Genomic DNA, 4,966 nt, shown 5'->3' on the forward strand with positions numbered 1-4,966 from the left:
TGCTTGTTTGTGTTCTTTAAATTGGAGGTAATGTACAGTAGAGGGCCCTAAGCTGAGGGCAGAGCTTGATGAATTTGTCACATGTGTGCAGATGTAACCACCAACCACATGCAGAATATTCTGTTTTAATATTAATATTAGGATGGCCTCTAGAGCAAGTTTTTGGACTCCCTTGCTTTCACATTTCCTCCTTGGTGTGCATCCCATACGTGAAATGGAACTCATGGTGGGTAAGGGCACGTGTCACGTCTCAGAATACTTCAGCTGGGTGGGCCCCTCTAGGAATGTAAAGGAGGTTGTGTAAGGCCACAGGGAGGAGTCAAACATTGCTTATTCACCCAGCTCTTTCTTCCAGATGCTGATCTCTTTTGATCCATGGTTCCCAGCCTTTCTTTCTGCCCCCACACCTGAGGGATACAACACATTCCCTTGGGATTAGTGGCTGAGTGTATCCCTGAGGTTTAAAGGGAGGGGAGGTGCAGCTTGAAAAGCTGTGTGGGTTATTCTGATGTTTACCCTGACTCGGGGTGAGATGTGAGAGTCACTGATGGACCGTATTTCCCCCATCCTGAAATGTCACCTGTGAGAAGATACATCTGGGTTTAACAGCATCTGTGCTGGGTTTTCCTCATTTGCTGAATGTGTCTTCCCCACCCCCACCAGATCCACTGTTCACCCTTCCTTGCCCTTCTCTGTACCCTGGGAGGCTGACAGGGGTGGGAGAGATGGCCTTGGGTTCTTGTTGCCATCCTCTTCAGGGCTCTCTCTAGCAGGGGCTGCTTCTCTTTATCCTGCTGGATGGCCTTCTTCCATGGTCCCAGAGTGCACAAGGCCCTTAATAACTCCATTTTCTTCCCTTTTCAACCCTGGGGGTGGTCAACAGTTTCCACCACCTGTTACTAGGCCTGGGGTGCAACAAGGTCCCTTGTCACTCTCTTCGCCCTGCTCACACCTCTTTATGTAAATGTTCTATTAAAGCCTCTTCCTTTGAACCATCTGGGTTGAAGTCTGTTTCCTGATGGACTCCTGACTGATCCAGAGATCTTGGGACAAACAGAAATGTTTCCAGGTTAGTCACTGATTATAACTTGCACCTGACTTTCAGAAATGTTCAAAATGTATGGTTTAAAATAGAGAAATGATGGCAGATTCACTCAGGCTTGGTGGATAAAGGACCATTTATCATTTAGCCATGGACTTTGCTTCTGACCTGGCAAGGCTGGGAGCACAGGTAACAGGCGAGGCCTGAATGTAAAGCCGGGTGAGAAGGGTTTGTGTTCAGACTCTGGTTGGGAAATCTTGAGGAGGCTGCCTTGCCACTCTGTTCCTCGGCCTCCTCTTTGCCAATCCAGAGTCACCCTGATTATTGCCACATCCCTGGCAGGGATGTTGTATGAGGAGAAACAAGACCATGTATGTGAAAGGGCTTCATGAACCGTCCTGCACTCAGACAGGAGGGCCAGTGCAGTCCAGCCAGGCAGTCATTTTGGTCAGGAGCCAGACATCAGACTGGGAGGGACAGAGGAGGAAACACCTAACTTTAGTGCAGCGAGGTCCCAAGACCCAGAGAGGCAATGAGAAGGCAGCCCAAGTACCTTTTTCTCCCCATCCCATTTTATGATCTCTTCTGGCACTTGACATGACTTTTTCTTAACCTGAGTGATAGTTGTGGGCGCTGAATTAAGGAGCACCTCTACGTGTAGGTGGAGAAGGAAATGGCAACCCACTCCAGTATTCTTGCCTGGAGAATCCCATGGACGGAGGAGCCTGGTAGGCTACAGTCCACAGGGTCGCAAAGAGTCGGACACGACTGAGCGACTTCACTTCACTTCACTTCTACGTGTAGGACAGAGTCACGCACAAGACGAAGTCCATGCTTTCTGGGGACCAGTAAGAGAGAAACAAAGACATTCCCGTAGGAGGCAGGTCATGCATATCCTGGGTAAGAGGAGGAGCCTGGTGTCATAGAGGATCAGCTGCACTTCCAGCTGGGTCACTAACCCTCTAATTCTCCTGGGCAAGTTACTTCATCTCATTTTCTTGATCTGCAACCGGGGAATAAAACCCACCTCAAACTTTTGTTGGGAGGATTGCATGAGACAATCCCTTAAAGTATTCCGCCGGTAAGTGTTCAATGAAGATTGGCCCCTATTCTTCTAAGTATCTTATTCCAGGGAGTCAGAGAATCCTTTGTTACTGGGTGATCCTGGAATGATTCCCCACGAAGGGGGCCGTGAACTGGACTTGGAGGCTAAATTATCGGTTTGGCATTCAGTTAGTCCGAGGCACCAGTTGCCCAGTCGGTCGGTCCCGCAGCATCAGGGCGCTGCTCTGTGCCTGGCGCTCAGGGACTGAGAGGTGAAGGCCGGCTGCAGATCGCGGGCCTCCCCGCGGACAGAGGGAGCCAGCACAAGTTCTGGAGCCGGGAAGGCCAGGATCAAAGCGCTTCGAGGCAGGCCGGGGCGCACCAAAGGAAGGCTAGCGACTTGCATCAGCACAGATTCCGTGATGTTCTGCAGACGTCTCGGGGCTGCTGGGCTTTACGGGAACCCACAAGAAAGGAAAGGGCTGGGGAGCAGGCAGGGCGGGGGCGGGCGAGGGCGCGAGGGTGCGCTCGCCCGCCCGCGCGCTCCCGGCGGCGCCTGCCCGGGCCTGGACGCGCCTGGGACGGCGGAGGCCACGGAGGAAGCATAGGCTCCCTTTCCCCCTCCTTCTTTCCCCCGAATTACTGGAAGGACTGTGTGGGAGAGACCCAGAAGCACTGGATCTTCAAGCGCAGGGTGGGGGAGGGCCGGGTAGCCGCTGCCGCTCAAAGAAAAACTAAAAGTGCGTCTGTTAGCGCCGCTTGGACACGCGGCTGCTCCCAGGAGGGCGCTGGACGCCCCGACCGCGCCTGACTTTGTAGCCCTACCTAGGAGTTCGCCAGGCAGGCCGAGGACCGTGCGGTGCGGGTGGTGACGGAGAGGAGAGTCAGAAAGTGTCACGATTTCTTCTCCTGCGCTCCCCCCATACCGTCCCCACCCCCAGTTTTCTGGGTTTTGCCGCTGCCGCTGGGGAAAGGGCTGAACGGTTTTGCGTCAAAGGACTGCATTTACTCAGTCCTGCTGGGAGAGGAGCGTAAACACACCCAGGCAGGCAGGACGCAGGATTAAAAAAAAAAGAGAGATGGCAAAAACGCGAAGACGCGCGCTGGGTGTGCGCATCCATCTGCCTCGCACTTCTCGCACCGACCCGTGGAGCTGCGGACGCTTCGCTGCAGGCGGCGAGGGAGGTGCGAGGAGCCCAGCCAGCCTCGCCTCTCCACGCGCGTCCTTGGGGATGGAGCCGAGGACAGAATGTGTTTTATAGTTGTAAACAATGACCCCGAGTATTGTTTAGGATTACCGTATCTTGGGGCCATTGGGGCTGCCAGATGCTGCCAGCCGTCCCGGAAACGCCAGCGCTTTATATAGAGCCCCGGGAAAGCTTTGAGTTCCCGGCTGGGTTCTATTTTTCTTTCCTAGCAACACCCCCACTTTACAGATAAGGAGACTGAGGGCCGAAACTGTGATGTGTTACAGTGCACAACGCTTCACAGCCTTCACGCATCTTCCCGCTGGTACATTAAGAGCTGGGTATGAGACTAAGGCAAAGCGTGGAGCAGAATTCGATTTCCTTGACTCCTAGTACAGTGCTCCTCCGGATCATCATCTCTGCAGAAGGACTGAAGTTCCAGAACTGACAAGGGCCTTAGAAGGTCATGTCTCAATCCCTTCATTTTACAGAAAGAAACTGAAGCCCAGAGAGGTTAAGGGACTCGCCCGAAGTCTCACAGCTCGTAAGCAGCACAGCCTGGCGTTCACACTCCAGGGCCTGTGCTCTTTACCCCGCACCTCGCCCCGCCCCGCCCAGCGAGGCGGGAGAAGCTAGGAATCCGGACTACCTACTGCCTGAACTTCGCTCCAAAACAGCTGAAGACAACGTTGGGGCACGCCCTCTCTAGGGCCTCCCTCTTCCCTGTTTTTTGGTTTTTTTTTTTCTTTCAAATTCGTAACAGTCGAGGTTGCTTATAGTGCCCGATTACTCCTATTAGATGCGTCCAAATTGCCCAGCCTAGAGGGCGGCCGGAATGTCTTGACTGGTTAATTTCGTCTTCAAGACTACTCCTAACAAATTAATTGCAGGGCCGAAAATAAAGGGGATGGGGGTGGGAAGCAGTGGGCAGCCAGCCGCGGAAAGGAAAATAGGCAGGCCGGCCCCGCCCGGCTGCGCTGCGCCCCGCCAAGGCCCGGCCGCCGGGAGGCGCGGATACCCCGGGCGCCCAGGGCGCCCGCTGCTCCGGGTGGCGCCGCGAAGGGCGCCGACGACCGTGCGCGGCCGCGCCCTCCCTGCGAGCGGCTCTGCGAGCCCGGCTCCCGGCCTCGCGGTGGCGCCGCACTGAACCGCCCGTCTCGCTCTTCAGGACTGTGATTATTTTCTGAAACCCGGCGCCGAGTCCCGCGCGGCGGCTCTCAGGGGCCCCGCCCCGCGCCCCTTCCCCGGGCGGTGGAGAAGGTGGGGAGGCCGTGGCGCGCTCGGGAGCCGGCGAGGGAATCCCTCTCCCTCCACGTCACCCGAAAGCGAGGGAACCCGCACTCGCGTCCTCTAACGCAAATGACCATCTTTGGCAACGTGCGCCAGTGGAACAGACCAAGGGCGCGTGGCCCGGGGGGGTGGGGATGGGCCAGGCTGCCTCGGCTCCCCCAAACCGCGCCAGCGGTCCGCTCCCACCCCCGCCACCGCCTTCCTTCCTCGCGCGGGGTGTGCGGCTGGCGTCAGCGCGGCCAGCAGCCGGGGCAGATAGGGGAGCGCTGCGCCCGCCTCCTCCCGCGCGTCTTCCTCCTCCTCCCCCTCCTCCTCGGCCTTCTCCCCCCGCCTCCCCGCGCGCTCCTCCCTGCAAGGTGGAGTCGGGTTGACGTGAGGTACAGGGGCTGGAGAATAAAGAGTG

The sequence above is a fragment of the Moschus berezovskii genome, chromosome 11 (genome assembly GCF_049115385.1).
Source record: "Moschus berezovskii isolate FMDL1 chromosome 11, NW_MosBer_1.0, whole genome shotgun sequence".
Lineage (NCBI taxonomy): Eukaryota > Metazoa > Chordata > Mammalia > Artiodactyla > Moschidae > Moschus > Moschus berezovskii.